At 44.0% G+C, this 26,310-nt stretch overlaps 1 protein-coding gene across 3 annotated transcripts in view; it reads left to right on the top strand.

The window, feature by feature from the left end:
• The window catches only part of LOC115197612 (contactin-1a), a 139,354-nt gene that overhangs the window by 23,067 nt on the left and 89,977 nt on the right, over positions 1-26,310 (top strand). The window contains exon 1 of one of the 3 annotated variants that reach the window (XM_029759299.1): positions 26,042-26,254. The exons of the other annotated variants lie outside the window; for them this stretch is intronic. The gene's annotated coding sequence lies outside the window, so the exon portion shown is untranslated. Of the gene's footprint in view, positions 1-26,041; positions 26,255-26,310 lie in introns of those variants that run through there. 3 annotated transcript variants of the gene reach the window in all.

Raw genomic sequence — 26,310 nt, 5'->3', positions numbered from 1 at the left:
ATACAAACACAAGGCGGTCTTTGTCTTGTTCACTTCAGAACCTTGGGAAGGAAGACAGTTGCTCTTTTACCATTTTGTCACAAACTAAAATACTGTAATAACAAAGTCAGACACAGGTCTTAAAAAATTTAATAAAAACTAGGCCAGACAAGAACCCAAGTCCACAAAGTGGAACATCTTAGGAGGTCTACTAATCTGATCTGAAGAGCTTGTTAGAACTTGTTTTTGTTATTATTTATTTACTGGTGTAATTTTCTCCATATTTAACCCGTTATGGGAGCAACACTGACTGTGATTTATTGAGTTGGAGTTGGTTTAATCAATAGTTAAAGAGGTTCAGATGTAAACTGAGATTTAATAGAGAGAAAACAACTTGGCTTGATGCCCGTTTTAGAGATGCTCATTATAATATCTATCACCGTTTTAGAGATGCTCATTATAATATCTATCACCGTTTTAGAGATGACCATTAGAATATCTATCACCGTTTTAGAGATGTCCATTAGAATATCTATCACCGTTTTAGAGATGTCCATTATAATATCTATCACCGTTTTAGAGATGCCCATTATAATATCTATCACCATTTTAGAGATGTCCATTAGAATATCTATCACCGTTTTAGAGATGACCATTAGAATATCTATCACCGTTTTAGAGATGTCCATTAGAATATCTATCACCGTTTTAGAGATGTCCATTAGAATATCTATCACCGTTTTAGAGATGTCCATTAGAATATCTATCACCGTTTTAGAGATGACCATTAGAATATCTATCACCGTTTTCGCGATGTCCATTAGAATATCTATCACCGTTTTAGAGATGCCCATTATAATATCTATCACCGTTTTAGAGATGCTCATTATAATATCTATCACCGTTTTAGAGATGGCCATTAGAATATCTATTACCCTCCCTGCCGGTGGTCCAGTGGTATTCTAGACAGACCCAGCACCACCTCCCATCTTACTGTCTGATCTAATTCTACTGATCAAAGAAGATCAGGATTCCTCCCTTAGGGTTAGAGATCAGTTTATTTCCCCTTAGACTTGTCAAAGAATAATCTGCAACACAGCTGATGTGGTGTCTGTTTGTTGTGTTGCTGCTGCTGTGTGGCTGGGTTTTGGAAAATCACCATATCACTTTAGCTATGCAGGCTTTGGGAGACCAGTCCCTGTTTGGTTCCTCCTATAGTTTCTAAGAATCATCTGAGATCCAGCTGCTTGAAAAATCTAGGATAAATACAACGTTAAAAGTGGTTCCAGTGGTTCCTTCAAAGCTGCTGTTCCTCAAGCCTCCAGGGGTTCCTTCCATCCTGCTGTTCCTGAAACCTCCAGTGGTTCCTTCAACCCTGCTGTTCCTCAAGCCTCCAGTGGGTCCTTCAACCCTGCTGTTCCTCAAGCCTCCAGTGGGCCCTTCAACCCTGCTGTTCCTCAAGCCTCCAGTGGGTCCTCCAACCCTGCTGTTCCTCAAGCCTCCAGTGGGTCCTCCAACCCTGCTGTTCCTCAAGCCTCCAGTGGGTCCTCCAACCCTGCTGTTCCTCAAGCCTCCAGTGGGCCCTTCAACCCTGCTGTTCCTCAAGCCTCCAGTGGGTCCTTCAACCCTGCTGTTCCTCAAGCCTCCAGTGGGTCCTCCAACCCTGCTGTTCCTCAAGCCTCCAGTGGGTCCTCCAACCCTGCTGTTCCTCAAGCCTCCAGTGGGTCCTCCAACCCTGCTGTTCCTCAAGCCTCCAGTGGGTCCTTCAACCCTGCTGTTCCTCAAGCCTCCAGTGGGTCCTCCAACCCTGCTGTTCCTCAAGCCTCCAGTGGGTCCTCCAACCCTGCTGTTCCTCAAGCCTCCAGTGGGTCCTCCAACCCTGCTGTTCCTCAAGCCTCCAGTGGATCCTTCAACCCTGCTGTTCCTCAAGCCTCCAGTGGGTCCTCCAACCCTGCTGTTCCTCAAGCCTCCAGTGGGTCCTCCAACCCTGCTGTTCCTCAAGCCTCCAGTGGGTCCTCCAACCCTGCTGTTCCTCAAGCCTCCAGTGGGTCCTCCAACCCTGCTGTTCCTCAAGCCTCCAGTGGGTCCTCCAACCCTGCTGTTCCTCAAGCCTCCAGTGGGTCCTTCAACCCTGCTGTTCCTCAAGCCTCCAGTGGGTCCTCCAACCCTGCTGTTCCTCAAGCCTCCAGTGGGTCCTCCAACCCTGCTGTTCCTCAAGCCTCCAGTGGGTCCTCCAACCCTGCTGTTCCTCAAGCCTCCAGTGGGTCCTCCAACCCTGCTGTTCCTCAAGCCTCCAGTGGATCCTCCAACCCTGCTGTTCCTCAAGCCTCCAGTGGGCCCTTCAACCCTGCTGTTCCTCAAGCCTCCAGTGGATCCTTCATTCCTGCTGTTCCTTTCTTTTTCTCCTCCTTTCCCATTATCCTGTTGCTGCCTTCTGTCTGCCTGCTCCTGGCCTAGCCTGGTCTGTGTGTGTGTGTGTGTGTGTGGGGGGGGGGGGGGGGGGGGGGGGGGGGGGTTGTGTGTGGTTGTGTGTGTGGTTGTGTTTGGTTCCGTGTGTATGAATGTGTGTGTGTGTGTGGTTTTGTGTGTACGTGTTTGTGTGTCTGTGTCTGCTCCCAGCCTGTTTTTGTGCGACTGTTTATTTCTTCTCCCGGCCTTGTCTGGCCTATCTGTGAGCGACTGTGTATTTCTTCTCCCGGCCTTGTCTGGCCTATCTGTGAGCGACTGTGTACTTCTACTCCTGGCCTTGTCTGGCCTATCTGTGTGTGACTGTGTATTTCCGCTCTTGGCCTTGTCTGGCCTAACTGTGTATTTCCGCTCTTGGCCTTGTCTGGCCTATCTGTGAGTGACTGTGTGTGCTGTGACAGGACAACCAGATGAGACCAGCCCAATCGGAGCGTCAACAGGTTCACCCAGGGATGGCAAACAGCAGGAAATCACAAAACAGACAGAGAGTAAGGTCACAATCAGATCCACCCTACTGGAACAATCAGATCCACCCTACTGGAACAATCAGATCCACCCTACTGGAACAATCAGACCCACCCTACTGGAACAATCAGACCCAGCCTACTGGAGCAATCAGACCCAGCCTACTGGAGCAATCAGATCCACCCTCCTGGAACAATCAGACCCACCCTACTGGAACAATCAGATCCACCCTCCTGGAACAATCAGATCCACCCTACTGGAGCAATCAGACCCAGCCTCCTGGAGCAATCAGACCCAGCCTCCTGGAGCAATCAGACCCAGCCTACTGAAACAATCAGACCCAGCCTACTGGAACAATCAGACCCAGCCTACTGGAACAATCAGACCCAGCCTACAGAACCAGACAGATTACCATCTATGGATGGTAATGTTTCTTGATATCGTTGAATGGTTTCAAGGAAGTCATATTTGCTCACGCTGATCTCAACTCTGAATCAGGCTCCGTGAGAGAGTCCTTACAGTCAAAAAGAATCAATCTGCTGTAAGGCCATAATGAATCAACTCAATACTGTAAACTCAGAGTTTATGAGTCTGCTATGCATCACGTTTGCAGTACGTAATTACTGTTTACTCGTCGTATCTGTCACAGTATCTGTCACGATATCTGTCACGGTGTCTGTCACGGTGTCTGTCACGGTGTCTGTCACGATGTCTGTCACGATGTCTGTCACGGTGTCTGTCACGGTGTCTGTCACGGTGTCTGTCACGGTGTCTGTCACGGTGTCTGTCACGGTATCTGTCAAGGTCTTGAATTTCTAATAAATAGTGGTTTTGAGATGGCCATCGCTCATGTCACAAAGCCATCTCTGTCCCCACCGACTGAAAAGTGTATTGTTTTGCCTGGGCCGTGCCAGTCACAGAGTTAGGTCTTTTGGTTAGCCTGCTAGCTACTGCAGTCATACAGCCATGTGCCTCTTCTCGTCACTATCTCACCTGCTGACATATTCAAGTAGCGTCCTTCTGGCAGATTACGAGTAAAAGTTTAAGGAGAGATGCCGCTTGTTTTAAGAGAGAATGGAAAGCATTTTGTAGGGAAGAAAGCCTCTTCCTGTTTTATAGTTCTGAACATAATGGTCAGTGTAGGTATCATTATTTTCTGTTTTCTCTCCCTGTGTGTGCGGCTGTGTGTTTGGCACACGTGTGTTCCTGTATGTGTGTGTGCGTGCGTCCACGCCTGCGTATGTCTCTCTCTATCTCTCTCTCTCTCTCTCTATCTCTCTCTATCTCTCTCTCTATATATCTATCTATCTCTCTATCTCTCTCTCTATCTCTCTATCTCTTTCTCTATCTCTCTATCTCTATATCTCTCTATCTCTCTCTCTATCTCTTTATCTCTCTATCTCTCTATCTCTCTATCTCTCTATCTCTCTATCTGATCTGATGTTATTATGTGGAGCAGTAGAAGAGACACACAGGGTAACTGGGTCCAGGCCCTATGTGTGTGTGTGTGTGTGTGTGTGTGTGTGTTAGGAGACGTGTCCAGACTCTGACCTTGTTTGCTAATTAAGTGTCAGACCTATTTTTCCACTTGAGAAAAAAAACATATCTTAGAGATCGCCAGAAGGCTCTCGTTACTCAACCCTCTCAGCCTGACTGTGTGTGTGTGTGTGTGTGTGTGTGTGTGCTCATATAAATATGACCATATGAAGGTTATTCCACGTACACTATTCCTCTAAAACAACACATTGGCTATTTCATATCACAGTACAGTACACAGCTTCTCAAAGTTATTTCAATTCTTCTTTAGCCATATTTACAGCTGTTGCATTGCATTTAGCAGAAGGCTTTACATTGTAAGGGTGTTGTTCACCCAGCATGAACATTGCCCTATTTAACCACTAGCCTCCCATGCGGTTAACCATACACAACACGGCCCAGTGTTTTTCCAAAGACCTATTCTACTGTACACTCTATAAAACGTATCACAGTAAATAAAGAAATGAACTGTCAATTCTTCAGCCATTGGCTCATTTCTGTGAGTTTCCCCCCCAGACATGTTATGTGTAGGCTATGACATAGATCTGTCAGTCTAATGTCAACCGTGACCTATATATGGGGACCTCGGTCAGAGGAGGGGCAGACCCCACAACACACTGTAGATACCCTCAGTAATGACCTCAGAGTAGGACATACAGCACGTATACCACAGACAACAGAGAGTTCAGGGCCAGTGGGAACCAATGAAGCCAGTGGGAACCAATGAAGCCAGTGGGAACCAATGAAGCCAGTGGGAACCAATGATGTAGTGTACCGCATTGCTAGACTCTATGGTGGAAACCAATGGGGATGGGATTTCTAGGTTAGTGGAATGCTGAGGAGAACCTCTGGGGTTAAATGTTCTTGTTTATGGCAGCAGGACTCACTATAGTAGTGTAGTGACAGACTGGCAGCAGGACTCACTATAGTAGTGTAGTGACAGACTGGCAGCAGGACTCACTATAGTAGTGTAGTGACAGACTGGCAGCAGGAATCACTATAGTAGTGTAGTGACAGACTGGCAGCAGGACTCACTATAGTAGTGTAGTGACAGACTGGCAGCAGGACTCACTATAGTAGTGTAGTGACAGACTGGCAGCAGGACTCACTATAGTAGTGTAGTGACAGACTGGCAGCAGGATTCACTATAGTAGTGTAGTGACAGACTGGCAGCAGGACTCACTATAGTAGTGTAGTGACAGACTGGCAGCAGGAATCACTATAGTAGTGTAGTGACAGACTGGCAGCAGGACTCACTATAGTAGTGTAGTGACAGACTGGCAGCAGGACTCACTATAGTAGTGTAGTGACAGACTGGCAGCAGGACTCACTATAGTAGTGTAGTGACAGACTGGCAGCAGGACTCACTATAGTAGTGTAGTGACAGACTGGCAGCAGGAATCACTATAGTAGTGTAGTGACAGACTGGCAGCAGGAATCACTATAGTAGTGTAGTGACAGACTGGCAGCAGGACTCACTATAGTAGTGTAGTGACAGACTGGCAGCAGGACTCACTATAGTAGTGTAGTGACAGACTGGCAGCAGGACTCACTATAGTAGTGTAGTGACAGACTGGCAGCAGGACTCACTATAGTAGTGTAGTGACAGACTGGCAGCAGGAATCACTATAGTAGTGTAGTGACAGACTGGCAGCAGGAATCACTATAGTAGTGTAGTGACAGACAGGCAGCAGGAATCACTATAGTAGTGTAGTGACAGACTGGCAGCAGGACTCACTATAGTAGTGTAGTGACAGACTGGCAGCAGGAATCACTATAGTAGTGTAGTGACAGACTGGCAGCAGGACTCACTATAGTAGTGTAGTGACAGACTGGCAGCAGGACTCACTATAGTAGTGTAGTGACAGACTGGCAGCAGGACTCACTATAGTAGTGTAGTGACAGACTGGCAGCAGGACTCACTATAGTAGTGTAGTGACAGACTGGCAGCAGGAATCACTATAGTAGTGTAGTGACAGACTGGCAGCAGGACTCACTATAGTAGTGTAGTGACAGACTGGCAGCAGGACTCACTATAGTAGTGTAGTGACAGACTGGCAGCAGGAATCACTATAGTAGTGTAGTGACAGACTGGCAGCAGGACTCACTATAGTAGTGTAGTGACAGACTGGCAGCAGGACTCACTATAGTAGTGTAGTGACAGACTGGCAGCAGGACTCACTATAGTAGTGTAGTGACAGACTGGCAGCAGGATTCACTATAGTAGTGTAGTGACAGACTGGCAGCAGGACTCACTATAGTAGTGTAGTGACAGACTGGCAGCAGGAATCACTATAGTAGTGTAGTGACAGACTGGCAGCAGGACTCACTATAGTAGTGTAGTGACAGACTGGCAGCAGGACTCACTATAGTAGTGTAGTGACAGACTGGCAGCAGGACTCACTATAGTAGTGTAGTGACAGACTGGCAGCAGGACTCACTATAGTAGTGTAGTGACAGACTGGCAGCAGGAATCACTATAGTAGTGTAGTGACAGACTGGCAGCAGGAATCACTATAGTAGTGTAGTGACAGACTGGCAGCAGGACTCACTATAGTAGTGTAGTGACAGACTGGCAGCAGGACTCACTATAGTAGTGTAGTGACAGACTGGCAGCAGGACTCACTATAGTAGTGTAGTGACAGACTGGCAGCAGGACTCACTATAGTAGTGTAGTGACAGACTGGCAGCAGGAATCACTATAGTAGTGTAGTGACAGACTGGCAGCAGGAATCACTATAGTAGTGTAGTGACAGACAGGCAGCAGGAATCACTATAGTAGTGTAGTGACAGACTGGCAGCAGGACTCACTATAGTAGTGTAGTGACAGACTGGCAGCAGGAATCACTATAGTAGTGTAGTGACAGACTGGCAGCAGGAATCACTATAGTAGTGTAGTGACAGACTGGCAGCAGGAATCACTATAGTAGTGTAGTGACAGACTGGCAGCAGGAATCACTATAGTAGTGTAGTGACAGACTGGCAGCAGGAATCACTATAGTAGTGTAGTGACAGACTGGCAGCTGCTCTGGCTGGTTATGCTGTTTTAACATCAGAGATGTAATGGAGCCTCCTCCATGAGACAGTCTTGTCGGTACAGTCTTGTCTATATCTCCATCACCTCTCACTCTCTTTATTCCTGTCTGTTTTCCTCCTCTGATCTCTCCATTCCTCTGATATCTCCATTCCTCTGATATCTCCATTCCTCTCTCTCCATTCCTCTGGCTGCTTCCTTCTTGAGCTATCTCTCCCCACCTCTCTTGTCAACCCCCTACCCCCAGTTACCCCCTCTCTGACAGTGAACCGTCTCCCTCTTTCCCTCCCTCTCTCTCTCTCTCTCTCTGAGAGCTCTGTGATTTGCTGCTCTGTGTGTGTGTGTGTGTGTGTGTGTGTGTGTGTGTGTGTGTGTGTGTGTGTGTGTGTGTGAGGGGTGGTGATGGACTCCACATTGAGAGGGGGGGGATTGTTCCTGGCAGCTCTCCACCGGGCGTAGTAAGTAAAGGGATATTGTCCTGGCCACACAGACGGGACCGGCTCCCATTCTGAGAGACAGAGGAGCAGTCGGGGGTGTTGGTGTGAGGCCTCGGGGGGGGGGGGGGGGGGGGGGGGGTGTGAGGTAGGTGGGACGGCTGGCTTGGTGTGTGTGTGTCTGGTGAGGTGGGATGAGGTGGGATGAGATGAAAGAGGGCTAGTGGAGGGTATGGTAGGTGAGATGGCTGGCTGGATGCCTCTCTCTCTGTTTGGGATTAAGGTTGGCTCTGTTGTGAAGATAAACCATAAATGATCAACACTATACCGATAACTTATCAAAGGCATTTTGCTGATATGGTTCATTGGGATGAGTAGCCTATACTAGAGAAATGTGAAGTTTTCAATGAAATAAGTTTGCTAATATAGGTGATTGTTAATGGGACAATTGATGGTAGTACAACCCTCAAACTAGTAGTAGTAGATTAAAGGATAATAAAATAACTGTGGTGCACATTAATATTATAAAATAATCGTTCTGTTTATCGTTATCGCATCAATTCAGGTCGTTTCTTGCGGTATGGATTTATATCCATATGGTCCAGTTCTTGTTTGTGTGCTCCAGCCTACTGGCTTCAGTACAGCTCCAGCCTACTGGCTTCAGTCTACTGGCTTCAGTACAGCTCCAGCCTACTGGTTCCAGCCTACTGGCTTTAGTCGACTGGCTTCAGTCTACTGGCTTCAGTCAACTGGCTTCAGTACAGCTCCAGCATACTGGCTTCAGTCTACTGGCTTCAGTACAGCTCCAGCATGCTGGCTTCAGTACAGCTCCAGCCTACTGGCTTCAGTACAGCTCCAGCCTACTGGCTTCAGTACAGCTCCAGCCTACTGGCTTCAGTACAGCTCCAGCCTACTGGCTTCAGTACAGCTCCAGGCTACTGGTTTCAGTACAGCTCCAGCCTACTGGCTTCAGTCTACTGGCTTCAGTCTACTGGCTTCAGTCTACTGGCTTCAGTACAGCTCCAGCCTACTGGTTCCAGCCTACTGGCTTTAGTCGACTGGCTTCAGTCTACTGGCTTCAGTCAACTGGCTTCAGTACAGCTCCAGCATACTGGCTTCAGTCTACTGGCTTCAGTACAGCTCCAGCCTACTGGCTTCAGTCTACTGGCTTCAGTACAGCTCCAGCATGCTGGCTTCAGTACAGCTCCAGCCTACTGGCTTCAGTACAGCTCCAGCCTACTGGCTTCAGTACAGCTCCAGGCTACTGGTTTCAGTACAGCTCCAGCCTACTGGCTTCAGTCTACTGGCTTCAGTCTACTGGCTTCAGTACAGTTCCAGCCTACTGGCTTCTGTCTACTGGCTTAAATCTACTGGCTTCAGTACAGCTCCAGTCTACTGGCTTCAGTCTACTGGCTTCAGTCTACTGGTTTCAGTACAGCTCCAGCCTACTGGCTTCAGTCTACTGGCTTCAGTACAGCTCCAGTCTACTGGCTTCAGTCTACTGGCTTCAGTCTACTGGCGTCAGTACAGCTCCAGCCTACTGGCTTCAGTCTACTGGCTTCAGTACAGCTGCAGCCTACTGCCTTCAGTCTACTGGCTTCAGTACAGCTCCAGCATACTGGCTTCAGTACAGCTCCAGCCTACTGGCTTCAGTCTACTGGCTTCAGTACAGCTCCAGCCTACTGGTTTCAGTCTACTGGCTTCAGTACAGCTCCAGCCTACTGGCTTCAGTCTACTGGCTTCAGTCTACTGGTTTCAGTACAGCTCCAGCCTACTGGCTTCAGTCTACTGGCTTCAGTACAGCTCCAGCCTACTGGTTTCAGTACAGTTCCAGCCTACTGGCTTCAGTCTACTGGCTTCAGTACAGCTCCAGCCTACTGGCTTCAGTACAGCTCCAGCCTACTGGCTTCAGTCTACTGGCTTCAGTACAGCTCCAGCCTACTGGCTTCAGTCTACTGGCTTCAGTCTACTGGCTTCAGTCTACTGGTTTCAGTACAGCTCCAGCCTACTGGCTTCAGTCTACTGGCTTCAGTACAGCTCCAGCCTACTGGCTCCAGCCTACTGGCTTCAGTACAGCTCCAGCCTACTGGCTTCAGTCTACTGGCTTCAGTACAGCTCCAGCCTACTGGCTCCAGCCTACTGGCTCCAGTCGACTGGCTTCAGTCGACTGGCTTCAGTACAGCTCCAGCCTACTGGCTTCAGTCTACTGGTTTCAGTACAGCTCCAGCATACTGGCTTCAGTACAGCTCCAGCATACTGGCTTCAGTCTACTGGCTTCAGTCTACTGGCTTCAGTACAGCTCCAGCCTACTGGCTTCACTGCTGTGTGTCTTTTCTTCTGCAGATGCGCTGTCTCATTACCAGACAGACAGATTGGACCGGCTTGCCTCTACTGTATACTGTAGGGATGAGCCTGTTTTGTGTGTGTGTGTGTGTGTGTGTGTGTGTGTGTGTGTGTGTGTGTGTGTGTGTGTATTTATGTGAAGCCCATTACTCACCTGTTTACATTATATTTGCTCTTGAGGCATTGATTACATGTTTGACTTATTTAGGGGATACCTCAGTAACTATTCATATTCAGTGTTTTGTCTTCACATATTAGTCTGCCACATATAGCACTATGTATTATTAATGTAGAGTAAACCAATGAAGCCAGTAAGAACCAATGAAGCCAGTAAGAACCAATGAAGCCAGTAGGAACCAATGAAGCCAGTAAGAACCAATGAAGCCAGTAGGAACCAATGAAGCCAGTGGAAACCAATGAAGCTAGTGGGAACCAATGAAGCTAGTGGGAACCAATGAAGCCATTGGGAACCAATGAAGCTAGTGGGAACCAATGAAGCCAGTGGGAACCAATGAAGCCAGTGGGAACCAATGAAGCCAGTGGGAACCAATGAAGCCAGTGGGAACCAATGATGTAGTGTACCGCATTGCTAGACTCTATGGTGGAAACCAATGGGGATGGGATTTCTAGGTTAGTGGGATGCTGAGGAGAACCTCTGGGGTTAAATGTTGTTGTTTATGTTTTGTGTGCAGAGTAAACACACGGCCTGTGTCCTATATGCCTAATAGCCCAGTATAGACTTGTTTGCTTAAGGGGTGCATCCTTATTCATTATCATATTTATTTATTTTATTTATTTTACCTTTATTTAACTAGGCAAGTCAGTTAAGAACAAATTCTTATTTTCAATGATGCCCTAGGAACAGGGTTAACTGCCTTGTTCAGGGGCAGAACGGCAGGTTCCAGGTTGTGTGTAAGTCCTCCCTATATGTACTCAATGTTCATCCATGTGCTGTAACTATTACCAGTTAGAGGGTTGAATGTATTTCCTGCTAAGGGTGATGTATTTTCAATCCAGGTTTAAAATGTCAACTGTAGATAGGATTTTTCCACCTCAGAGGGTCCAGAGGCACTGCCACAGAAGCACCGTATGGGAAGCACTGTATGGGTCACGTCCCAAATGGCACCCTATTCCCTATTTAGTGCACTCCTTTGGACCACTGCCCATAGGGCTCTGGTACAATGTAGTGCACTATATATGGAATAGGGTGCCATTTGGGACGGAGACATGATGTGTTGTACTGTAGTGACATTTTATAATGAGTCTGTATGCATGAATCAAGCGCTGTTATTTGATTAGCCAAGTATGAATAGCAGCTGGCAGGGAAATGATTCTCCTTTGGGACCATTGGGTTAGACAGGTTCTTCTATTCCATTCTCTCTCTGCTCCTTGAGAAACCCATGAAAAAACAGCCACGTGTTACTAGGTCATATTAATGTTCCTATAGAAGGACATACCTCTATTCAAGTAAAGAACTGTGAATATTATTCATTGTTGATGAGAATAATAAACATTAATGTACGACCCTGAATGTTCTAGTCTGGATTTCACAGGTTGTCTTTTGTATACCAGCGTGGGTTTATTTTGGTTTTTAATATTATTCAGAATATTATGAATGGGTGTTTGTTCGGTCTCTCCGAGCAGCCACTAATCCAATTATAACATAATCTGTTACCTCTAGCATCAAAAGACACATTTAAATAATGCACACAGATGGCACTTCATTATCCCACCAGACAAACTGGTTTGGCAGCAAAAGATCCCAGTGGTCAAATCTTGGCAATCACGGACAACGTTCCTGCTTTTGGCTTAAGCTAAATTCAAGGCTCTTGTCTAAGAGCTGAGGCCCAATGTTTTATTATCCATAAACTGCTACTCAATTATCCAGGTTGAATTAGAGTTAAGTACCTGCATGTTTACACTGATTAATTGGCCTGATTGTCTTAATGGTTGGAGGGCAGTGTTTTGGTCAATGTGGTTTCTGACTTGATATAGATGCCGGATCTTAATTTGATCACCCGGTTGCAGGAGAACTTTCCTGCAATGCAGGCAATTTTAAACTTGTAGTGTATTTGCGGTTTAAAAAGGGTTCTGAAGTTCAGACTTGATTTTCCCTTACGAAAAATGTATCAACCCCTACAAAAATGTCCATGAAAACCTCTTAAATTGAACTACATGTAATCTAAAATGTAATCTACTTAATCCCTGAAAGTAATTATTTATCATGAGAGGACTGTAAACAAAAACTAGTAATACTCTAAGGAAGGTTAAAATCTCACCTTTTTGGTAAAACATTTTTATAAATTGCTTATGTGTAGCCACTTCTGAGGACACAAGGTCAGGTACACAGTGCAAATATTATGACAAAACTGTATGAATAAGGCTTAAAATGACTTATATGCTTTCTAAATATTCTATAATCAAATTATAAGATTTCATCTTCCTTATAACTGTAAAATACATCTTTGTATGTTTTGTTAATATTTTCTAAAGGGTTCTCTTGAACAAACCATATGTCCCGACCACTGTGAACATCACACAGAGTTCTAGCTTAGCTTCCTGAACTTGTTAGGAACTCGCCATTTCATCTCATTTCAATATTGTCCATCTATGATAAACAGAAAGTGTTTTTGGTTTAACATCTATGAATTATTTATATTAATGGCTATAAATCTATCTGAATGTGCTATAGTGCTCAAACCCCTCTCTCACGTTGCGCTACGATGTAAGGATTGCAGGCATGTGCTTTGTCATAGGCTGTGATTTATGGTTCAGCCAGGAGTTAATGGAGTCAGAAGAGCGAATGAAATGGTAGGAGGTACATCCCAGCTTCAAGTGGTTTCAGATTTCACTTCCTACGTCACACAGGCACAAGAAAAGATAGTACTGTTTCTGTGGGAACCGGGGCTATTGCTCAATGCAAGCCATACAGATCAATTTATAAGCGAAAATGTCAATCGGAACCGGTACCAGAACCACGCAGGTCCCGTTAAACAGGGGAATTTACATCTAAAGCTTTTCATTATAATCCACATAATAATTCACATTTCCTGTTGCTGTAGGATTATTCCCCTGCTGTAGAAAACTGTCTCAAATGAACCTTTTACTGCAGTGGGCTAAATCAGGGTCACAGAGTGATTATTGGCAGTCTTATTGTCACGTTTACTCCCGCTCCTCTCTGGTGCTCGTTGTCTCATCATTACGCACACCTGTCCCCATCGTTACGCGCACCTGCGCCTCATGAGACTCACCTGGACTCCATCACCTTCCTGATTACTTCCCTTATATCTGTCACTCCCTTTGGTTCTTTCCCCAGGCGTTATTGACTTTCTGTTCCTATGTTTTGTCTGTAAACTATGTGTGTTTCTTGTCTTGTTTCATTTATTATTAAATTCGCTACCTGTACTTGCTTTCCGACTCCTAGTGTATCCGTTACACTTAAACAGATCTACTTTGGAACAAAAGTATCCACCTCACACACATGGTTATGGGCTTAAAAACAGAAGACACCTGTACCATGTCAGATATAGAGTAGAAATGTATTACATTTTAAGTTCGCATCCCAATATTACACTTTATATACATCACAGAAGACTGAGATATAACACAACTGTTTGACATAGAAACACCATATTTTTATCTGTAATTTATTTTTTTGATCTTAATGAAATTATGAAAAATATGAATCACATTCCACCCATGAGTCCAAATTGTTTGGATTTGTTAAGTCTACTTTAGAAAGAGACATTCAAGGGAATATAATCAAGTGTACAGTAAGATGAAGAGACAGATGCTGTGCACACTCTGTGTTGACATCCACAGTGGAGATTCTCCAGCCCCTCTGTAGTTCTGTGTTGACATCCACAGTGGAGTGTCTCCAGCCCCTCTGTAGTTCTGTGTTGACATCCCCAGTGGAGAGTCTCCAGCCCCTCTGTAGTTCTGTGTTGGCATCCACAGTGGAGATTCTCCAGCCCCTCTGTAGTTCTGTGTTGACATCCCCTGTGGAGGGTCTCCAGCCCCTCTGTAGTTCTGTGTTGACATCCCCAGTGGAGGGTCTCCAGCCCCTCTGTAGTTCTGTGTTGGCATCCACAGTGGAGATTCTCCAGCCCCTCTGTAGTTCTGTGTTGACATCCCCTGTGGAGGGTCTCCAGCCCCTCTGTAGTTCTGTGTTGGCATCCCCAGTGGAGGGTCTACAGCCCCTCTGTAGTTCTGTGTTGACCTTGTTGTTTAAAGCTCTTATCGTGTCCAATAGTGTTACTAAAGAGACACAAAGTGATGTGGAATGTTACCCTTAGCATATTTTGGCAATCTAAAATGCAGCCAGGTCACCTGTGATACAAGTCAGTATTCGACGACATCGGGAGATGAGGTGGAAACCGGCCACTAGGGGCAACAGTGAGCACTGTTACCTTCAAAGTTGGTTTCAGTTTTGCTTGGGTGTTGCATAGCATCTCCCTCTGATTCCAAAAGCTGCATGTTCGAATTCAGCGCTACATATAAACGTTTTTTTTTTTTAAATGTCAAGCCTTTCCCAAACCTTAACCGTTACCTTAACTATTCGGAGATAATGCTTAACCTTAAGAATTTGGAGATAATGCTTACACTTAACATTAACCTTAAAAATTTGGAGATAATGCCTAAACTTAACCTTAAACATTTAGAAATTTGCCGTTTGGAACAACTGCGAAAATGGACATTTTCAGAAACATGGATGAACGTCTAATTCTGACATAAGACTGAGAGATCTGGTTGCTAAAATGTACTGTCATTTTATTCACGTCTGTTTGATCAGCTGTGTGTCTGTGTGTGCGTGTCTCTGTGTGTGCGTGTGCATGTGTGCATGCATGTGTGTGTATGTGTGTAGAGTACAGGGAAAGGATCCTCTTGTATTCCTGTCAGTGTAACGACTACATGGTACTGAGTCAGAAGACTGGAGTAAAGCACCTCACAGCAGTGTGCAGCTCAACACAAACACAAACCTTACGCTCAGCTATTATACATTACTACTACACTATGTGCTCTGCATAGAGAGAGGATGTGTTGGAGGATTTCTAACTTTGATTAGCTGGCATGGCAGCCTTGGTTTGTCGATGGGGCACCGCATAGTTAGAAACATAATGAGTCTCAGAATGTTTACATGGCCACTCATTGGAACTCACTATGTAGTCTCAGGGAACATGTTAGATTCTGTTGACCATCATGCTCATGAGGTTTTCAATTATGATATTTAGTGGACTAGGTGTAAGATGTTAGATATTACAGTTGGTGGCTTTGACTGATGCGCTTTTACTGAGTTGCATTTTCCTGTGAGAAAGAGACCGGTGACATAACTGGTGATGACTGGGGAGGATGATTGATGACAACCCTGTGGCAGATTGACATACTTAGATAATACAACATGAATAATAACCAATGATGTCTTCCTGAGTCTGTCTTCAAAATAGTTACCTTCCTGTTGTTAACAGACGTAGATAACTAGAATAACAATGGTTATATCTTCCTGCCCTGTAGGATAGTCTGTGTCAATGTAATTCCTTCCAGACATGTTTTAAGGATTCTGGAATGAGCTTAGATCAATTAAGGTCCATTTCCTCATCTCACAGCATAAATTGCCTTGTTAAGATGGATGGTTGTGTGTGTGTGTGTTCAGTAAAGATGGATGGTGATGGGACACACAGTCAGAGAGAACAACAAGGCTGGGAGCTAAAGGAATTATGCATGATTACGCAGACCATGACCAAATAAGTCCAATCATGTGTGTGTCGACTCAGAACACAAGGTGAGTTTTATCTTTAGACTGATTGCGTTATTTATCACCATGTCAGAGTAATCTGGCGAGGTCTTACGTCTGAAAAGACCAAATGAATTCCAAGGAATAATGCTTTCAATACTGTAGTAATGGTAGTGAGGGAATAGTCTACAGCCTGTACTGTAGTAATGGTAGTGAGGGAATAGCCTACAGCCTGTACTGTAGTAATGGTAGTGAGGGAATAGTCTACAGCCTGTACTGTAGTAATGGTAGTGAGGGAATAGCCTACAGCCTGTACTGTAGTAATGGTAGTGAGGGAATAGTCTACAGCCTGTACTGTAGTAATGGTAGTGAGGGAATAGTCTACAGCCTGTACTGTAGTAATGGTAGTGAGGGAATAGTCTACAGCCTGTACTGTAGTAATGGTAGTGAGGGAATAGTCTACAGCCTGTACTGTAGTAATGGTAGTGAGGGAATAGCCGACAGCCTGTACTGTAGTAATGGTAGTGAGGGAATAGCCTACAGCCTGTACTGTAGTAATGGTAGTGAGGGAATAGCCTACAGCCTGTACTGTAGTAATGGTAGTGAGGGAATAGCCTACAGCCTGTACTGTAGTAATGGTAGTGAGGGAATAGCCTACAGCCTGTACTGTAGTAATGGTAGTGAGGGAATAGCCTACAGCCTGTACTGTAGTAATGGTAGTGAGGGAATAGTCTACAGCCTGTACTGTAGTAATGGTAGTGAGGGAATAGTCTACAGCCTGTACTGTAGTAATGGTAGTGAGGGAATAGTCTACAGCCTGTACTGTAGTAATGGTAGTGAGGGAATAGCCGACAGCCTGTACTGTAGTAATGGTAGTGAGGGAATAGTCTACAGCCTGTACTGTAGTAATGGTAGTGAGGGAATAGCCTACAGCCTGTACTGTAGTAATGGTAGTGAGGGAATAGTCTACAGCCTGTACTGTAGTAATGGTAGTGAGGGAATAGTCTACAGCCTGTACTGTAGTAATGGTAGTGAGGGAATAGTCTACAGCCTGTACTGTAGTAATGGTAGTGAGGGAATAGCCTATAGCCTGTACTGTAGTAATGGTAGTGAGGGAATAGCCTACAGCCTGTACTGTAGTAATGGTAGTGAGGGAATAGTCTACAGCCTGTACTGTAGTAACGGTAGTGAGGGAATAGCCTACAGCCTGTACTGTAGTAATGGTAGTGAGGGAATAGCCTACAGCCTGTACTGTAGTAACGGTAGTGAGGGAATAGTCTACAGCCTGTACTGTAGTAATGGTAGTGAGGGAATAGTCTACAGCCTGTACTGTAGTAATGGTAGTGAGGGAATAGTCTACAGCCTGTACTGTAGTAATGGTAGTGAGGGAATAGCCTACAGCCTGTACTGTAGTAATGGTAGTGAGTTATCTCGTCATGGACAACTTGAATCTATAATAAAGTTATTTTTGGATGCAAATCTCCTTTGCTGAAACATGTTGTATCTCATAGGAGACAAGAGCACATGATTTTAAAGAAGATTACTGACAAACTGAATTTAGCGTTCAGTTTTAAGATTGATGGGTTTGATTATGTATTCTACGCTTCTACTGAATCAATGAAATGCTTTGGGTGTGGAAGAGAGGGGCATTTGGTGCGTAATTGACCAGAGAACGAGCGTGCAGAGCCGGGTAGCAGCTCTCTAGCGCTGGTGCAGCTAAAGCACCACTGAGAAGGAACAACAGGCTAAGGGTTCAGGAGAAGGGAGAAGGTGGGCAGATGTGGTGGGAAAAATCGGAAAGGAGAGCAATGTGGCTATGGGGGCAGTTGTGGTAGAGCAGGGCAAAGAGGGGGGGGGGCAGTTGGTGAGACTGCGATTGAAGTCGCTGAGGGGGTGCTGGAGAATGAAATGGGAGTGTAAGAGGAGAGTGAATCAATGGAAAATGAAGCAGCTGTTTTCAATGTACAGAGGAGTTAGAGGAAGAATTTAAGGGGTGGTGAAGGTTCTAATTCTAAGAGGAAAGTAGAGATGATAAATCAGTTGAGGATAAACAGGAAGTAGAGATGATAAATCAGTTGAGGATAAACAGGTTGTAGAGATGATAAATCAGTTGAGGATAAACAGGAAGTAGAGATGATAAATCAGTTGAGGATAAACAGGAAGTAGAGATGATAAATCAGTTGAGGATAAACAGGAAGTAGAGATGATAAATCAGTTGAGGATAAACAGGAAGTAGAGATGATAAATCAGTTGAGGATAAACAGGAAGTAGAGATGATAAATCAGTTGAGGATAAACAGGTTGTAGAGATGATAAATCAGTTGAGGATAAACAGGAAGTAGAGATGATAAATCAGTTGAGGATAAACAGGAAGTAGAGATGATAAATCAGTTGAGGATAAACAGGAAGTAGAGATGATAAATCAGTTGAGGATAAACAGGAAGTAGAGATGATAAATCAGTTGAGGATAAACAGGTTGTAGAGATGATAAATCAGTTGAGGATAAACAGGTTGTAGAGATGATAAATCAGTTGAGGATAAACAGGTTGTAGAGATGATAAGTCAGTTGAGGATAAACAGGAAGTAGAGATGATAAGTCAGTTGAGGATAAACAGGAAGTAGAGATGATAAATCAGTTGAGGATAAACAGGAAGTAGAGATGATAAATCAGTTGAGAATAAACAGGTTGTAGAGATGATAAATCAGTTGAGGATAAACAGGAAGTAGAGATGATAAATCAGTTGAGGATAAACAGGAAGTAGAGATGATAAATCAGTTGAGGATAAACAGGAAGTAGAGATGATAAATCAGTTGAGGATAAACAGGTTGTAGAGATGATAAATCAGTTGAGGATAAACAGGTTGTAGAGATGATAAATCAGTTGAGGATAAACAGGAAGTAGAGATGATAAATCAGTTGAGGATAAACAGGTTGTAGAGATGACAGTGGTGTGTTGTCATAAAAACTCAAAAAGTGGGGGTGTGGCCATCCTGTTCTCTGACGGTTTTTTGCCTTTGTCATATGAGGATTAAGAGGTAGTTGAGGGGAGGTTATTAAAGTTAGAGTGAGATATGAAAACATCACTATGTGTTTAATAAATGTCTATGCCCCAGTAGTGGCAGATGATAGGGGATGTTTTTTTAGAGACATTATCAAATAACATTGAGAAATATAATACTGAGGATTATTTATTTATTGCTGGGGATTTTAACTGCACAGTCAGTGATTTAGATATACATCACAAATAACCTCATATAGCCTCAAGGACTTTTTAAAAACGCATGAACTATGTAATATTTGGCAGAGTCAAAATGGAGGCACGAGGCTAATGTGAGAGAGAACACCATCTCTCTGACCAGGTTAGATAGGTTTTATTGTAACACTGTGTGATGTTTGGAGCCAACATGGAGGTAGGAGACAGAACACATGGTCTAATGTTGAGAGAACACCATCTCTCTGACCAGGTTAGATAGGTTTTATTGTAACACTGTGTGATGTTTGGAGCCAACATGGAGGTAGGAGACAGAACACATGGTCTAATGTTGAGAGAACACCATCTCTCTGACCAGGTTAGATAGGTTTTATTGTAACACTGTGTGATGTTTGGAACCAACATGGAGGTAGGAGACAGAACACATGGTCTAATGTTGAGAGAACACCATCTCTCTGACCAGGTTAGATAGGTTTTATTGTAACACTGTGTGATGTTTGGAGCCAACATGGAGGTAGGAGACAGAACACATGGTCTAATGTTGAGAGAACACCATCTCTCTGAACAGGTTAGATAGGTTTTATTGTTTTGAGCATCAATCTCAGGTCTATAAATCAGGTGTGATAACCTCAGTGGGATGTTCTGATCATTGTTTAATAACAGAGGTGGTGGACATTAACGCTGTAAAACCCACAAGTGCATATAGGCATTTTAATATAACTTTATTGAGGGATGCTAACTTCAGGAAATGTTTTTTTTCTTTTCTGGGAGAGGTGGAGGTCTGAAAAGGTCAGTTTTGTATCCCTTCAACAGTGGTGGGATATAAGGAAAATCTAGATTCAACAATTCAGTAATAAATACACAATGAATGTCACCAGAGATATCACCAGATCAATGAACGCCCTAGAGTCTGAAATAGTGGAACTCCTGACGTTAGTTGAGACCACAGGAGATCGATGCCATACTCAGGCACTCGAGAGAAAAAAGCCTCATTGGCAGACCTGCTGGGTATCAGAGTACAGGGGGCATTGGCAGACCTGCTGGGTATCAGAGCACAGGGGGCATTGGCAGACCTGCTGGGTATCAGAGTACAGGGGGCATTGGCAGACCTGCTGGGTATCAGAGCACAGGGGGCATTGGCAGACCTGCTGGGTATCAGAGTACAGGGGGCATTGGCAGACCTGCTGGGTATCAGAGCACAGGGGGCATTGGCAGACCTGCTGGGTATCAGAGTACAGGGGGCATTGGTGAGAAGTAAGTTTCAGGGAATCTCTGAAATGGATGCCTCATCCAAATGTTTCTTTGGTTTAGAGAAAAAGAATGGACAAAGAAAAATTATTCATTGTCTCAAATCAGCTGTTGGACAAGAGCTCACTAGACCCAGTGAAATTAGACAGAGGACAGTAGAGTTCTATGCTGAGCTCTACAAGTGGAATTAGAAAGAGGGCAGTAGAGTTCTATGCTGTGCTCTACAAGTGGAATTAGAAAGAGGACAGTAGAGTTCTATGCTGTGCTCTACAAGTGAAATTAGAAAGAGGACAGTAGAGTTCTATGCTGTGCTCTACAAGTGAAATTAGAAAGAGGGCAGTAGAGTTCTATGCTGAGCTCTACAAGTGAAATTAGAAAGAGGGCAGTAGAGTTCTATGCTGTGCTCTACAAGTGAAATTAGAAAGAGGGCAGTAGAGTTCTATGCTGAGCTCTACAAGTGAAATTAGAAAGAGGGCAGTAGAGTTCTATGCTGTGCTCTACAAGTGAAATTAGAAAGAGGGCAGTAGAGTTCTATGCTGTGCTCTACAATTGGAATTAGAAAGAGGACAGTAGAGTTCTATGCTGAGCTCTACAAGTGGAATTAGAAAGAGGGCAGTAGAGTTCTATGCTGTGCTCTACAATTGGAATTAGAAAGAGGACAGTAGAGTTCTATGCTGAGCTCTACAAGTGGAATTAGAAAGAGGACAGTAGAGTTCTATGCTGAGCTCTACAAGTGGAATTAGACAGAGGACAGTAGAGTTCTATGCTGAGCTCTACAAGTGGAATTAGAAAGAGGACAGTAGAGTTCTATGCTGAGCTCTACAAGTGGAATTAGAAAGAGGACAGTAGAGTTCTATGCTGAGCTCTACAAGTGGAATTAGAAAGAGGGCAGTAGAGTTCTATGCTGTGCTCTACAAGTGGAATTAGAAAGAGGACAGTAGAGTTCTATGCTGTGCTCTACAAGTGGAATTAGAAAGAGGACAGTAGAGTTCTATGCTGAGCTCTACAAGTGAAATTAGAAAGAGGGCAGTAGAGTTCTATGCTGAGCTCTACAAGTGAAATTAGAAAGAGGGCAGTAGAGTTCTATGCTGTGCTCTACAAGTGAAATTAGAAAGAGGGCAGTAGAGTTCTATGCTGTGCTCTACAATTGGAATTAGAAAGAGGACAGTAGAGTTCTATGCTGAGCTCTACAAGTGGAATTAGAAAGAGGGCAGTAGAGTTCTATGCTGTGCTCTACAATTGGAATTAGAAAGAGGACAGTAGAGTTCTATGCTGAGCTCTACAAGTGGAATTAGAAAGAGGACAGTAGAGTTCTATGCTGAGCTCTACAAGTGGAATTAGACAGAGGACAGTAGAGTTCTATGCTGAGCTCTACAAGTGGAATTAGAAAGAGGGCAGTAGAGTTCTATGCTGAGCTCTACAAGTGGAATTAGAAAGAGGACAGTAGAGTTCTATGCTGTGCTCTACAAGTGGAATTAGAAAGAGGACAGTAGAGTTCTATGCTGTGCTCTACAAGTGGAATTAGAAAGAGGGCAGTAGAGTTCTATGCTGTGCTCTACAAGTGAAATTAGAAAGAGGACAGTAGAGTTCTATGCTGTGCTCTACAAGTGAAATTAGAAAGAGGGCAGTAGAGTTCTATGCTGAGCTCTACAAGTGAAATTAGAAAGAGGACAGTAGAGTTCTATGCTGAGCTCTACAAGTGGAATTAGAAAGAGGACAGTAGAGTTCTATGCTGAGCTCTACAAGTGGAATTAGAAAGAGGACAGTAGAGTTCTATGCTGAGCTCTACAAGTGAAATTAGAAAGAGGACAGTAGAGTTCTATGCTGAGCTCTACAAGTGGAATTAGAAAGAGGACAGTAGAGTTCTATGCTGAGCTCTACAAGTGAAATTATAAAGAGGACAGTAGAGTTCTATGCTGTGCTCTACAAGTGGAATTAGAAAGAGGACAGTAAAGTTCTATGCTGAGCTCTACAAGTGGAATTAGAAAGAGGACAGTAGAGTTCTATGCTGTGCTCTACAATTGGAATTAGAAAGAGGACAGTAGAGTTCTATGCTGAGCTCTACAAGTGGAATTATAAAGAGGACAGTAGAGTTCTATGCTGAGCTCTACAAGTGGAATTAGAAAGAGGACAGTAGAGTTCTATGCTGAGCTCTACAAGTGGAATTAGAAAGAGGACAGTAGAGTTCTATGCTGAGCTCTACAAGTGGAATTAGAAAGAGGACAGTAGAGTTCTATGCTGAGCTCTACAAGTGGAATTAGAAAGAGGACAGTAGAGTTCTATGCTGAGCTCTACAAGTGGAATTAGAAAGAGGACTGTAGAGTTCTATGCTGTGCTCTACAAGTGGAATTAGAAAGAGGACAGTAGAGTTCTATGCTGAGCTCTACAAGTGGAATTATAAAGAGGACAGTAGAGTTCTATGCTGAGCTCTACAAGTGGAATTAGAAAGAGGACAGTAGAGTTCTATGCTGAGCTCTACAAGTGGAATTAGAAAGAGGACAGTAGAGTTCTATGCTGAGCTCTACAAGTGGAATTAGAAAGAGGACAGTAGAGTTCTATGCTGAGCTCTACAAGTGTGAGTATAAAGAGGATATAACAGTGACACAGCAGTTCCTTGGTGGGCTCCCACAGGTGGCTGCAGAAGCTCAGGTTGAGCTAGAGCAACCATTGTATTTGCAGGAGCTTTACACTGCATTAAAAGGCATGGAAAATGGAAAGGCACTGGGTATTGATGGGCTTCCCGTTGACTTTTTTAAGTCTTTTTGGGCTATGTTGGGAGAGGATTGGCTAGCAGTAGTTAATGATAGTTTAACCGGAGGGTTACTACCAATAAGCTGCAGAAGGGCTGTCCTCACCCTACTGCCAAAAAGGGTGACCCTATGGAGGTGAAGTACTGGAGGCCGGTGGCTTTATTGTGCACTGATTATAAGATCCTGTCAAAAGCTTTGTCCACCAGGCTGAGGGAGGTGATGGGGCAAATCATACACATGGACTAGTCCTACTGTGTTCCCGGCAGGCAGATAGGGGATAACATTTCCCTGATTCTGGATGTTCTGGACGTCTCTAGGGCTATTGGGTTGGATGCTGGTCTAATTTCAATTGATCAGGAAAAGGCATTTGAACGAGTTGAACATCAATACCGATGGCACACTTTGGAGGCTTTTGGTTTCAGCTTTGATTTTATTGCCATGATCACAGTGATATATGGTGACATTGAAAGTGTATTGAAAGTTAACGGTGGCTTGAGTGCTCCTTTTAAAGTGTGTAGAGGAATTAGACATGGGTGTTCGTTGTCTGTAACGTTGTATGCCATCGCCATAGAGCCACTACTAAATAACATTAGAAGTTGCATTGAAGGGGTGTACCTTTCAGAGGATATTCCTCCTATTGGTCTCTCAGCTTATGCAGATGATGTAGTGAAAAATCAAGTGGAGGTGGATAGTTTGAGTCTCATGGTTGATCTGTTTAAGGGAATATCCTCTGCAACGGTAAATTGGGAAAAAAGTTGTGCTTTACAGATTGGGAAATGGTCTGGAGGGATCATGGCTTGGCCAGGGGGGCTGGAATGGTGTAAGAGAGGTTTTAAGTTTCTTCGAGTGTAGCTAGGGGATGAGGAGACAATGGAAAAACATTGGAATGGGGTGGTTGAAATGGTGGAAGGAGGATGAGGAGATGGTGGTGGTGGTTATCTAGAATGTCATATAGGGGACACACTATTATTGTTAACAATGTGGTTGAAATGGTGGAAGGAGCATGAGGAGATGGTGGTGGTGGTTATGTAGAATGTCATATAGGGGACACACTATTATTGTTAACAATGTGGTTGAAATGGTGGAAGGAGCATGAGGAGATGGTGGTGGTGGTTATCTAGAATGTCATATAGGGGTCCACTATTATTGTTAACAATGTGGTTTCTTCTGCACTGTGGCATCGGTTGTTATGTTTAGAGCCACCGTCTGGCCTTCTGGCCAAGATACATGCAATTATTGTAGATTGTTTTTGGGATAAATATCATTGGGTTCCACAAAGTGTTTTGTATTTGTCAAAAGAGGAAGGGGGACAAGGTCTTGTACGTCTGACTAGTAGGGCTGCTGCTTTCCAGTTTCAGGTTATTCAAAGCTTGCTTTATGGACCGAAAAATGTGGTGTGGAGAGTGGTGGCAGGCCTGGTATTACAGCTGGTAGGGGGATTAGAGTTAAATAAGGCTTTACTTTTGGTTGATAGTAGCCAGATTTCTAAGGATGGAGTACCTCTGTTTTACAGAGGCCTTCTTAGGGTTTGGAGTATAATGAAAGTGTCCAGACACACTAAGGCTGAGTCAGTGCATTGGCTGCTGGAGGAACCTCTGGTGTATGGGGCAAGACTGGACTGTACAACTGAAGCTGTTCCACATTTCTCCAAGACGCTGCTGAAGGGCAAAATCATCACCCTAAGGAAGTTAACGGACATGGCTGGGCCCACATTAATGGATGGAGGACGGGTGGCTGAACATTTGAGGGTGAGGTCGGAAAGGATTGTCGGACAACTGCTGGGAAGTTTCAGGAAGGCTCTGTCAACAGAAGAGTGGATTATGCTCAAGAGTTACAAGAAAAATGGACAAGATGAAGACGCCCCATTTCCCAGACTAGGGATTACACCCATTATCTCAGTAAGACAGAAAGGCTTTATTACTGGATTTGAGAGGGTTGGAAGAGGTGGGTTTGGATGAGGTGAATGGGAAGGAGTTATATAGGGGATTTGTCAAGGTTTTAAATAAAGATAAATAGAAAATATACTACTTGGAGGGTAAAACTGGGCCTTGATGACAAGGTAAAGCCAGCATGGAGAGCACTGTACAAGCCACCGGTACAAAAGGGTACTGGTGATATGCAGTGGAGGGTTTTGCATGGCATCATTGCAGTTAATGCTTTTGTATCTGTTATTAATTCAGATGTTGGAGATGGATGTCATTTTTGTAACATAAGATAAACTATTTTTCACTGTTTTATGGAGTGTGAGAGGATAAAGCCTCTTTTTGAAATATTCAAGTTTTTGTTTACAGCTGTAGGGGAGATTTTCAATAACACTGTTTTTATTTTGGGGTTTCAATACAGTAAGCAGCAGAAAAGAAAATGTCAACTGTTACATTTTATTTTAGGACAAGCTAGGATGTCAATTTTTCGATTTTTCTGAGTAGGAAAAATAATAGACAAGAGATATGGGCAGGATGTAAAATGTGTTTTTAAAGGATTAGTTAAAGCGAGAATAAAAGTGTATTTTCAGTTCTTCTCGGCTGTAAAAGACCTCCCATTGTTTGAGGAGAAGTTAACTGATGAAGGAGCGGAATGTTTTGTGGAGGAGGGGAAATCATTTTTTGTTGATGAAATTAGTTGAATGTAAATAATGTTTTATTTTATTGATTTGTTACTTTTATGTTTATTTAAGAATGACACATTTGTTGTGTAATTTCTGAAAAGGCAGTGTGCCAATATTTGTGTTAATACTTGAGTATAAAATAAAGGTTTTATAAAAACTCTATCTCTCTTTTTTCTTCCTCTATTCCCTATCCAGTCCCACTCCAGAGGTCTCGTGGAGTAAGCTAAGCGGGGAGTTCCCTGACAAGCATACCTCCATTGTGCACTTCCAGAAGATACTGCGTATCGTCACACCCTACCCATTATCTACTAAACTATTCTCTCGCAAATCTTTACAGCTCTTGCTCAGCATTTTTATCATAAATGGTGACTGGATTATATCCCCAATGGAAAGCAAAGCGTCTATTTAGCTTGGGATTCCGGACTGCAACATCTTCTATTCTATTTCAATGAAGTATTTTTTCTCCATTTAATGCTTCTGCTTTTCCTTTCCCCTTAAGTATCATGTCA

This window comes from Salmo trutta, chromosome 7 (assembly GCF_901001165.1).
Source record: "Salmo trutta chromosome 7, fSalTru1.1, whole genome shotgun sequence".
Lineage (NCBI taxonomy): Eukaryota > Metazoa > Chordata > Actinopteri > Salmoniformes > Salmonidae > Salmo > Salmo trutta.
The sequence above is the reverse complement of the archived record's forward strand: the minus strand, read 5'-3'. Positions and strand labels throughout refer to the sequence as shown.